This window comes from Lepisosteus oculatus, chromosome 5 (assembly GCF_040954835.1).
Source record: "Lepisosteus oculatus isolate fLepOcu1 chromosome 5, fLepOcu1.hap2, whole genome shotgun sequence".
Taxonomy (NCBI): Eukaryota; Metazoa; Chordata; class Actinopteri; order Semionotiformes; family Lepisosteidae; genus Lepisosteus; species Lepisosteus oculatus.
In genome coordinates this window covers 56229527-56241908 of record NC_090700.1, presented here as the reverse complement: position 1 = coordinate 56241908, position 12382 = coordinate 56229527, and the positions used below count along the sequence as shown (strand labels likewise).

Sequence of the window (12382 nt, the reverse complement as noted above, 5' to 3'; positions counted from 1 at the left end):
TTTGATATTCGTGGATTGTGCTATTTAATATCTCTGTGATAACTGGACATGATTTAACTATGGGCTACACAAAACATGCAGGCACATTCAATATAACGTTCAATAACACATTAATGAATAAACAGTAATGCAAGACAGCATGCTTAATATTTATTTACAGTATTTACTCATTAAACAGGTTGGAGTTCCACCTTAACCTTCTCTTCCCCAGGCTTAAAAGATTCAGTTCTTATACTGCTCTGGATTTTTCTGCATCTTTTGGGTTTTTAAACCTCTATACTGTACATAATGCAGTGTGGCACTACTGTATTTAACTTCTTTCTGTTACACATTTCTGTTACAAGTTTTGGGAGTTTGCTGTACTGTATATAATGCAATTGTATTACGCAACCAAATAAATTCAGATTAATAAAATAATAGTCATATTAGCTCATTTAAATTGTCACGTACATTCACATAAAGATACTAAGACCGACAAAAGTTGTCTCATTGCATTAGCATGGCTTGCAAACATCACTTTAAATGTGCACATGTGCACTACTGCAGTGGGAAAGATGATGCCCCTGCTCTTTTCAGGGGAGAAATGGGCACAGGCATGACTCTAAAGAAGCTCCCTCCATCCCCAGGGATCCCGATCTCACTTGCCTGCTAGTGTCTCCTCTACCTGAGCACTCAATGAAACAGCTGAACTCTTAACCAAGCAAATCAGAGGCTGAGACTGAGCTCTTTAAGTTTTCAGTTCCTAAACATGTAGCGGGTTGCCTTTTAACTATTGTGTTTCATATATCACTTAAGCTCTTCAACATGTAAATAGAAAAAAAAACTATTTGCAAAGGTTCCAGCCAAGCAACTTGATGGTCTAATTAAGGATTCATTTTAGGGAAGAGCGCAGATGCAATGAAACCCTGCTGTGGCCCCCTGGGATCAGGAGTGAGCCCTGCAAACCCCCCCAGCTCCAGTGCTCCTGCGCTCTAATGCCTTGGGCACGAAACTACTAGATGTGTAGTACAGGGCACTGTACATACTGTAAAACCGCGGCCGTAGATGCACATCGGGCAGTTCGTTGCTAATTCGTGTTATTGTTTGAAATTAATTGAAACATGAGAATTAGGCTCCTTTACAAAGTGGCACATTTGCGATTATAACAAAGCAGAGAACCGAAAAGGTTTTGTTTTTTTTTGTAATATAAAACAAACGCACACGTAAAATTTGTATTTGTTAAATTTGACATTTTAAACAAAATATCCACGTGCAGCGCTGTTTCCTGTGACGGTCATTCTCGCAACAGAGATGACGGGGGCGCAGTTTGCGCCGGTGATACTGTACATCCTTATCACCCGCCGCGCGTTAACGTTGACAGGATCGGGTGCGTCCTCAGCCTTTGACCTGGCTGAGTCCCAGCTCCGCAAGAGTAGGATTTACTCCCCACCCATTGCCTTTTTGAGCAAGAAGGGGGGATACGTTGCATCCTGATTAGAAGTGTAACTGGGAAGTTGTTAAAACAGTGAGGTACAGCAGTACAATATTCAAGTCACAAACTGCCGGATCAAAATTAAGACAACCTTCTACTGTGAGATACGGATGGAAATGTACCCCTAATGAGGGGATATAAGTATGTACACCTACGTACTGTAGCATCTTTAATTCACAGGTGTAAGCAGGAGAAGCAGTAACAGTGAAAGGCTTCACACTCCCGAAATACAGAAATAGAAGCGGCAGCAGGGGGCGCACGAAGCTACGGCTCCAGTTTACCAGAGACCGGGGCGCTGAAACGCGGAAAGTGGACAGGAGCTGCAAGGAATAGAATAGGAGCGCAGCGGTGACACGCTTACCGTGGACTGGGGAGGGGGGGGACCTTGTATTTCAAGGTTATATTTAAGACTATGGTGCTAGGTTTTGCGGGATGTGGTCTTAAATGTTTGGGGTCCCTGTTGCGACTCGGCGCTGCGCTTCGGATTTCAAGGCGCCTGTTGAAGGTGTGCTGATCCCCGCGGCTCCCCGCTCCTGCGCCGCGCCTGGAGGACCGGCTCCCAGCGCGCACCTCCGCAGACTCACGAGGTGAAGTGATGCGGCTTTGCGGCAGAAACTCCGCTTTGAACCTGTTTCTTGTTTGTGCTAGAAAGCAGTACTAGTGTTTTAGTACCGTTCCTGGGCGTATGTACCAACCGTGCAAACTGTAAATGTGGCTTGTGGTTTCACTTGGTAAATTAAAAACTGTTTTTACTGCGCCGTGGTAGCGCTTTATAGGTTTGAATCTGCTTTGTTTTCAGTAAATGGAACCTACGCTTTGAGCTTTTCCTCGAAAAGCAGCTGTATCCATAATCTAAGGAACTGTATCTATACTGTCCAATTGGACGACTTTTTAATGTGATGTCTTTTTTAATAGATACAGTATATTGAAAAAGTTTGGTGTACTGAGTTCTCTTTCTGTTATGTATTGAAGGTAGTGGTGGTATTAACACAGTACGGTATATGTTTAATTGGTCTGGTTAATTTACGTGTACATTAAAAACGGGGACTCCCGGATACCACTGTGACCATAATGAATGACAACAGTATACAGTACGATCTCCAAACTGCGGGGAAGCACCGATTTCACAGCATGCTTTGTCTTTACTCCAGCGTTTTCACTCGAGTTGTGGACACTTGTGCGGTTTGCTCCACTGTCCTGGGCTGAACTAAACCAAAATCATTTATAGTGAATGTCATTAACTCTACTCTCGGCTGTCCTGAAGTATCATTTTTCTTCTGTTGTTAGTCACCTTTAAATCGTATAACATCATAACTTTAGCAGAGCGTGTCTTGCGATCACAGCCCTGCGCCCTGCTCGTGTTCATCCTGAGTGCGAATGAAAGGAGACCGATAGCGACTGTCGGCTGTCCGGGGTCTTTCCTTGATAACAGTAATGCATTTTAGGCTTGTACTCCAATACTGGTAGTTTCAAAGTGCTACTTCCTGCACTTGAAACCTGCGTTATTCCCACGAACCGTAGCTGAAGCGCCTTCCCCGCTTGCTTAGGGTTTCGCTGAGTTCAAGCCCTCATGGAGCCACGAAACTTGCAAGGACGGCTGTCGAGCGAGTCCATAGAAATGCAATGGAAGTGTCACTGAATTTTTAAAATAGAGCACCGACAGACTCATTCTGAGATATGCTTGCATGGTTCACACACCCTGTGACTACTTGCAAAGATTAAGATGGACTTAAGATGTGGGAGTAACGTCTTAAATGTCTTTTGTTTTCCGTGGATCAAGTAGCGCGATCTGTCAAGAGATATCGCCGCAGAAAAGTGTCCGTATTTCAGACGCTGTAAGTGGTACAAACCATCATATCGCGGAAAAGACAGCAATCTGAAAAAAAAAACAGTTACAAGGAGAGGTGCGTTTAACCTTCGCCCATTATTTTATTTGTTCACAAATAAAATAAAAAAAAATTGTTCACAAATAAAATAGTCTCTGTCTTCGTCAGAGCTGTGTTTCTGGTGGATATATATTTTTCGAATCCTTTTGTGATTCGAATCAAAGGTGACTCTCGCATCGTTTTGTTGTGTTTTACAAACGTGCCGGCGCTTAAAACGTCAGTGATAGATGTTGCGAGGCAGCGCAAAGCCTGGGAATCCGTTCACAGGCGCTTCAGCCAGCGCAGCGCTCATGCCAGGAGAGCTCAGATGTGTTGTGTAAGGACTACAGTGACATAACCTTTTGAAAACTGTAGCCCCGGGACTGCATGCTGGAAAAAGGCTTCGTTCGCCGTCATTCATTTCTCAGAAAAGTATCCTGTAAATCCTTAAGCCATTACTTTATCTTGTTTTCTGAATCGCAGATTGTCCTGGTAATTGCATTGGAAACCAATTCAGTGATAACAATGACACTTCTACCAGCCCAGGCTGGATAGACGCTCTGGTATGTTCAACATGTGAAGAACAAAAACAGGAGTATTAGCTTTCTTGTCCCAGATATTCTTGGATGGGGGTTGTATTAAGATATTGTAGATTTAAACTAAGCACCAAACCTGATTTCTCCACAGATGCTCCTTCAGAGATCGGTGCAGAGAATTGTGTTTCATTAAAATTTGAGTGTTTTTCTTGTCTGGACCTAATTTACCTTATCCAAACTAATAGTCTTCAGCATTGGGGAAAAATTCTGTTTTGCTTCATAAATCTGGAAAAAAATGCAGATACAGTAGTGGTCTTCAGCTTTCTGTGTATGAAATGCAACTCTACTGCTTGTCAGGTGTGTTCTAAAAAACCTGTACTTGAGAGCAAGAGGGAGGGGAGATCTAAGAGAACTCATGAATTGAAGTACTGTATACAGTAGTTCACACAGCATCTTGGGGTTATTTGCCTTGGTTAAGTCCTCTGATGGTTTTCCCATCATTTTGTTTTAATGGAATGGTATAATTGCAAGGTATATTACAGATAAGATCTGCTTTTCCACTGAAGGTGATCATAAATTTCAACTTCCAGTTTCGCTCTTATTCATCACTATGTAACTTACCTTTTAATACAAGGGTGATTCCTCTGCAACCACATGGTTCAGTTTTTGACCTCCTGACCTTGTCCTTTCCCTTTCTCTCTAAATGGCATTAGTGACCTCTCAGGGAGGGTCAGTCTCTCTGCTACAGCCCAGCCTGTGAAGTGTTGCTTTTTCCTGCATCGTGTTGTCAGCAGCACAGTATGAGTTACATTGCAGTTAAGACAATATTGGTGTGATCTGTGGGAAATTAGTGAAGAAAAATGAGGGCAGAGAGCTAAGGAATGTTGCCAAAGCCTAATGCTTTAAGAAAATAGTGTGCAGTGCTGATTACAGAGAGCTTTGTGGTGTGAGAGCTTCATTGTTCAGCAAAGTTTCTCTTGCTGCACATTCTGAGCAACTCAAGAGAAATTGGGGTTTGGTTACTATTTAAACAGTATGAATAATATTAATAGATTCAAGGAATAAATGCCCTTTTAATCTGCTTAATATGATTCATCACTATGATGGAAGATAAACAGCAATAGCTGACACAATTCACTTGTAAAAAATTAGCTTGTACCACAGAAAGTGTTCAATTTGTCTTTTTTATAAGATAAAAGTCCAGCAACACACTTTCTTATATATATGTAGTGGTATTAAATCTCTTGTTGGCATGTTTTTAAAAAAATCTTGCCTCATTTTCTCAACTATCACAAACAGTTCGAAAAACAAATGTCTGTTTTTAGGGGTTTGTTTCTTTGCTCACAATGAAGGGTCTCAGTTTCCTCTGATATCTGTATGATAATCCCACATTGATTCTCTACTTGACCTTAATCCTAGCGATAAGGGTGTGATTTTTCCAACTTCATGCCACAATCCTCTCATGGGCCTCCCCCACTTGCCTCATGGGAACAGGAGAAGACTGGAGATATGTAGAGTCTCACATACAGTACATTCTTCTTCCATTAGTGGCAGATATGGTTTAATTGAGTTTAGGGTGGAGCATTACACACACCTGGCTGTGATTTGTCCAGACATAGATACAGTCTGTGACTGGTCGCAAGCAGGCCAGACCCTGACCAATGTCCAGATCGTAGCCATCCCAGTCCTCTGTCTTCAAAGCCCTTTCCAGTATTCCGTCTGTGCCCTGCGAAGCCACCTGTGGATGTGGTGTTCGGTGAGTTCCAGGGGATGTCCAGCTGTCAAGAACACAGGCTGAGGTATTAGTATTGCAGCCTTTCTGATCAGATGTTTCGTCCTACTAAATTGTCAGAAGGCTGCCCCTCCTTCTCTAACCCATTGGATAAGAGATATAATGCATTTTCTGAACCTAGAAAAGCTAAAAGGGTTTATGGAGAAATTATATATGATGTGGGATTTCTCTTTTAAATTACATCTACCACTTTAAAATTTCTATTAACTTTTTGCCCAATTCACATTTCTGCTTATTTAAGAAATCTAAAGATACATAGGTCTGCTTCCAATCATTTGTTATACATACTGTAGGTCATTATATAGACATTTAAAAATAGCAGTCTTCTCTTTTTAGCATAAATATAGTCTCCTTCTTATAAATCTACTAGCTGCACCTCAGTTATGTCTAAAGTAAAAAAAAAATAACTAAATCAGAAGTGCATTGTGGGAGATAGTCAAGATGGCTTTAGAAGAGATGCTGTCCAGAAAGACTTAAAAGACCTTGAACTCAGAGCTGTAGGAATCCAAAGCATTATGTGCATGAGTGTCACGTTCGTTATAAAGAAGAAAACATGGTCCTGGTGAGGGGAGTTACCTTACAGTGCAGCAAGGTCATTACTGGTGTTCCACAGGGGTCAGTTCTAAGACCCTGTCCTGTCCAGTCTGTATTGCCAATCTAAATCTTGGGTAGTCTGTTGACATTCACAAGTGATGCAACCATTACATAAGGACATCAGCAAATGTCTGAGTGGACACCTAGCAAGAGAAATTTAACTTGGGAAATGTCCCTGCAATTCCCCTCACAGGATCAATAAAGTATCTATCTATCTTAAATGTTTTCCATGCAGGCAGCAAGAACAGCAAGGGTGGCATTGAACTGGAAGAATCAATACACGAGAAAGAGAGAAAGCCATGAGTCAACAAACTTCTACTAGACAGTATGATGAAGCAATAAAAGGGCCAACAAAATGCTTAGATACCGTAGTTAGGATTGTAGAATGTAAATCAAGGGAAGTGATTTTTCCAAGTATTAATTATACTGTACTTGAGGAAGTTGTGCTTAACTTTCACACTCTTCTTCAAGTAGCATTGTATATAAATATACTGTACGAGCTGCCAGACGCCTTCCTGGCTGGACAGAAATGTCACTGGGATAGATTAAGAGTACTGCAGAAACTCCAGGATAAAACCATCACATTTCCCGGGTCTCTGCTTTTTAGATTTGGTTTACTTATGTTTTGAGGTGAATGTGATTGGTGCTAGAAAGAGGAATGTCTTTAAATGCAACCATCCATTTCCTACTGATTCTTTATTTGTCTTTACTCGATTTTCATTGTCTGCTTTCCTGAAATTGTAAACTTTGCTTTGGACTCTACCTGTGCAGTCACACATGCAGTACCTTAAATGCAAAGCATATTGTGATCACTACTTCCTAATGTCTCTTACCTGTTTTCTTTACTCTTCATTGTGTGTTGGATAATACAGTAGCAGTAGAGGCATTCCTACTAGCAGGTGCTACAGTACCACCTTGAGTGAAACAAAACAGTTATTTGTCTCCTCTACCAATTGGGCTTCGGACATCCCTGATGTTTTTTTCTAACATACTGTATGTAGGAAAATTAAAATCTACTTTGATAAGCTTTCCATTTTCTAAGAGCCTTTTCCATTTCAGAGTCAAGGAGGAGCTGGAGCCTGTCCTGTTAAGCATGGTACATACAGTACACCCTGTACGGGATGCCAATCCATCGCAGGGCAAAAGCACATCATGGCCAGTTTTCCCAGAAGCCAATTAACCCACCAATAATTGACACAGATAGCATCGAACTCAATCCCTGGTGCTACAGGACAACAATGCAAAGCACTGCATCACCATGCTGTCCTGCATACATTCCTAATTTCATTAAGTAAGACTGCATTATCAGTGGTACTGTATGTAAATTCAGTGGCCTGTAGTACAGCATACTCCTAACTCTTTGCCCTTTGAACATCCTGTGTAGACTCTTTCTGTTGTATGTGTATACTGGACCTGCACCTCTTCCATCTATGAACTGGCTTCATCACTCTGTTCTCCTCCCCAGTGATAGCTGGTGTATGGGGAGCATACTGCTGCACACTGGTGGTGATGGAGGGAAACCCCCATTACCCGCAAAGTGCTCTGAGTGGAGTGTCCAGAAAAGCACTATATAAGTGTAAGGAATTATTATTTTATACTGTCTCCTTTCAATGCTGTTTACCCACCAATACAGAATTCTTCACTGTCTCTGTAAACAAGGTTGCCTAAGGCACAAGACTCCATCTGGGTGATCCGGAGTTGTCCCGAGGGGCCTTGGATGAGTGTGGTGTTAGATGTGTACTTGCAGGTGATACAGCGAGCTCTGTTGCAAGGGAAAGTGCCTGGTGTGGATGGTTGCTGAGGGCGGTCAAGGGAGCTGTGAACAAGAAGGTTGCGCAGATTAGGTGGTTGGCGATATGAGATGATGGGGAGGTCAGGAAAGAGGGCCCCAATGGAGGGATCATCCTGTACGATAGGAATGTCTGTATACCAAGTGTATTGAAAAATGGAGAGTACTGACAGTCTGAATGGACTGTTCTCATCATTAGCTTCTCATGTTTTAATGTACTTAGCACAGAAAAAATGAAAGTTTTAAAAATCATGCACAGGCCTTGACAGTTCCCTAACCTTAACCCATGCACAATGGGATGAGTTTCAGTTAAAAATGTAAAAACAGGAATGCAGTACTTATACATATTCTTTGGGGGATAATTTGGACTGAATGGATGAAAATAAATGACAGTACCATGCTTATGTGCTGTGACAGAAAATGTGCCCTCTAGAAATTATACCTCTGCTTTGCAAAGATGATTGAATACCGCTTTTCATCTGCCTTTAAACAGAGGAAAGGTTTCCTCTTGATGTTTGCCCCCTCAGCGATATTTTTTTCTATCATTCGTTTAGCCTTTCTGATGTGTCTCAACTTGTCCTTGCTGCTCATTGTGGTCTTTGTTTCATGTGGTCTTGCTTCATTTTGCTTGTTCTATAAGGAGCTGTGTGTTCTTAAACTGTTCTTTAGACATTTTAAGTGACAGTTCTTTAAATTTTGCCCATCTTGCTCTATGTATTTTGTGATATGTTTTTAGAACTTAATTATGCATTTTCCTGTTTACATATCCATTTCGCCACAGTTGGATTCCTAAAATTGTCAACCGCAACTTTAGACTCTGTTTTCAGATTACTGGAAGATCGACCATTTTGCAAACACGCCTCGCCAGTAGTTCTGTCACTCTCACTCTGTCATGGCTGTTTGAAACTAGAGCAACACAAGTTATCAGTTTTTGAGTCCCTGGGAAACTTCAATTAGCCCGCAGTGGTAAATGGTTCCTCTCTATTTTCCATCAAGGGGATTTTCCCATGTTCTGAGGAACATTTAAACTCTTTTTATGGCATAGCCTTTGTAAAATGAATTTCCTAAACAAGCAGATTCACAGTTTTAATTCATGTTTTGCACTAAGCCGTTTATTTCTAATATACTATAGATTGTGAAACATTTGTTTATTCTGAATGGATATTCTAAAAGAATCTTTTAAGATCTGTGTTTTTTTCCTGTCTTCATGCTTCATTGACACAATATTTGGTAAGTGACAGTAAGTTTGATAAGATCATTTCTGACACATCTGTACTCACTTGATGTATAAAACAACAGAGCATTGCTGTCAACCAAATTAACCGATTGTCTTTTAACTATTAGCCTGAACAGAATTGTTCGATAAAGTAATTGTACAGAGAACTAAACCAAAACTCAGGAAAGAAGGAGCTTTGCATCAGCTGTTTTCTGGAGTTGTAGAGTTAGAGTTGGCAGTCTGAGCAGAGTAATGCATGTCTAAGCTACTGCGTAAGGTGTGCATTGACCCTTTTATGAACTGGACTTCAGAGTGCAAAAAACACTTAAGAGCACAATCTTAAGAATTTGAGATGGTAGAAATAAGGGGTAGTGGTGTAAGCCTGTAATAACTGAAGTGATAGTGCAAGTGCATGGTCAGCATGCACTGAGTCACTAACCCTCATGAAGAGGTAGGCTCGAGCTGACGGAAGGAGACACTGGCAAGTGGTGACATCAGAGATGCTTTATTGCAATGTAAAACCAGCAGGGGTTCCAGTGCCTGTGAAGCAGTTTGTGCGCAGCATCTAACAGTGTGCCCTTGTTGTGGACTAAAGGATTTTTGTGTTTCAGGCTAACTCTTTATTAATGACTTTGCATAGTTTCCTTTACTGCATGACAGGGGAACCACATAATCCTGATTTGTGACCTGTTTTTCTGTTGCATTATATTTCATAGAGTGAGGTAACATCACAGCCACAGCTTCTATTGGCCTGTTATTAACTTGGACCTTTTAACTGATAGATTTTTATTTGGCTGATTCCTTTGAATTGGGATGTTTTTATCCACGAGAAATGTTTTGGTCTGATACTGTTTTCATTTCCCACAGACGCTGTTAGCCAAGTTCCTGAAGTTAAAAACCATTTTTTTAGTTGGCCCTATTAAATTTCAGTACTGTCTGGGAGAGAGCATTGAAAATGTATTGGTACAGGTGTCATACAGTAGTTTCAGAGTATTTGGGTGTTCTTGGTTTTTTCTGCCTTGTTATATTAAACACCACAGCAGAACCCCAGTGCATGTCAGTGTGCTCAAGCTGGATGTGTGCTTGCAGCTTTTGTACTGCAGACACGCATCTAGAACATTAAAGTGGTGCACAATCGTGCCTTTAACATTGTCGTTGAATTTCCTCTCGTGACAATGCGTCATTGCCTAGTCAGCTCCTACTGTCCTCTCTCCTTCTGGCCTTTCTGCCTCCATCTCACACCACTCTCTTTATTCACACCTTCAGAATATGCTGCAGGGTCTCTCCTGGAATCCTATTTTATATCTCGCTTAAACACCTTGTAATTACATTTTATTACATACCTTGAGCAATAAATCAGAGGAGTTTTTAAAGCAGAGTAACTCAAAACCTACGGGAGTAAAACACAAATCCTTCAGGGTGGAGTTACAGTTCTTCGCTGCGAAGGATAATGTCCGTCGTGTAAATCTAGAAGTTTGGTACCATGACTCCAGTGCTCCCTGCAGTGAGAGAGCCACTGGCAGGTACAGAGGGGATTGTTTACAGGAAAACAAGCTCAAGGCGGGGAGTGCATGCAGTGTAGCTCTGAGAACAGCTGCCATACAGCTCTCAAGTGTGTAATTGTATCTGAATAGATCGTTAGGAGTCAGCAGTAAGTGGGGGGGGTGTCTGTTGTAATGAACACTAGATTGTATTTGTTGACTGTAAAGCCCCCGGTCACACAACCTTACCAAGCTTGCTTATTTTTGGTTTTAATATGCAAGTTGTATATGGATGAAGGCCATTAGACAAGATTTTAATTCAACTGTTAAAGAGATGGTACTGTAAGAATGGCAGCCTGTGATTAATAAGATGGAGAAACAAGTTTTGAGTGAGTACTGTCCACTCACCTGCATCTGGAAAGCACAGCTGCTACAAGGAACCAGCGTGAGAGGAGAACCAGGGAAAACTAGATCACTAGTTCCCAAAGGATGATTGATGGTTGGGCTTTCCAAGTTTGTAACAGTCCGAAATGAATCATTTCATTTTGCATCTTTCTTCTTAAATATTTTGTATTTATTCATGTGGCTCGTGTTTCCTACTGTTGTATTATGGACACTTTCTCTAAAAGGAAAAAAAAGCAAATGCAGTGGCATAACATACAGTATAATGTTTATTTAACAGATGTGGGAACTGCGTCCTCGTTAATATCACGCCCCAGAAACAGTTACTGACTGGTTCAACTACTCTTCTAGGATCTTACTCTATCTTGCTGGGTTCTGTGCAAGACTGGTGCTTCTGCAGCAAGTCTGCATGTTTTATGAATGTCTCAAGTCCCATTGAATACCTGCTCTGGTTTAGAGTGCATTAGCAGACACAGCCCTGAACTTGGACTGAATGCCTCTGGTCACCCCTTCACAGGGCTGTCGAGGAGACCTGCAGAGCACGTCATGCCCATACTGTACATCACACTGTAAGCAGCAGGCTGGTGCAAAAGCACAGAATCTATTCATGTGAAGAACACAGTCCTCTTGCTCTGAAGCTTTAGAATTGCTTTGCTTCCTGTTTCCAGCTTTCCTCAGGTGCTGTGATGTTTTGGACTTCCAAGAGCAATCATCTTCAGTGGTTTGTGAGCTGATGGAGCAGAAGGGAGCTCTGCGCTGCCCATTCCTCGTGCACCTGCCCTCTTTCCCACACTGTCCCAGCTTCTTTTTTCACTCTTGCTGTTTTAAGTGCCGCCCTCCTGTTTTTCCGGAATGTGTGTGCAGACTCCGAGCAGCAGCTGTGTTTTTTTAACCTCCATCCAGCTGTCCTCTGATAGTAAAGAGCAGCCTCTTGCACTGATTGGCTGTGGTCCCCTTACAGTGTGTCCAGCTCAGACCTGATTGGCTGATGCCTTCATGCTCAGGCTCTGAAGGATCCCTGTGTGGTCTCTCTCACTGGCACACTAATGTCGAAGACCATTGGAAAAACTGACCACAGCCTACAGCAGGTGTCTCCTGCAGGTCCTGGAAAGTTCAGCTTTTCTTGTTTTTTTCCAGTTAAATGTTACTTTATTGAACAAATTATACACTTGATTTGTTCATTGCGGTGGTCAGACGGTTTGTAGCAGACATCTCTCACACATGCTGGTCATCTCT

The 12382-nt window shown here is 41.8% G+C and overlaps 1 protein-coding gene across 1 annotated transcript in view; it reads left to right on the top strand.

Moving 5' to 3' along the window:
* The first annotated feature begins 1373 nt into the window (after nt 1-1373).
* The window catches only part of LOC102694473 (thrombospondin type-1 domain-containing protein 4), a 149417-nt gene continuing 138408 nt past the window's right edge, over nt 1374-12382 (top strand). The window contains exon 1 of the mRNA XM_015343777.2: nt 1374-2058. The gene's annotated coding sequence lies outside the window, so the exon portion shown is untranslated. The remainder of the gene's footprint in view (nt 2059-12382) is intronic.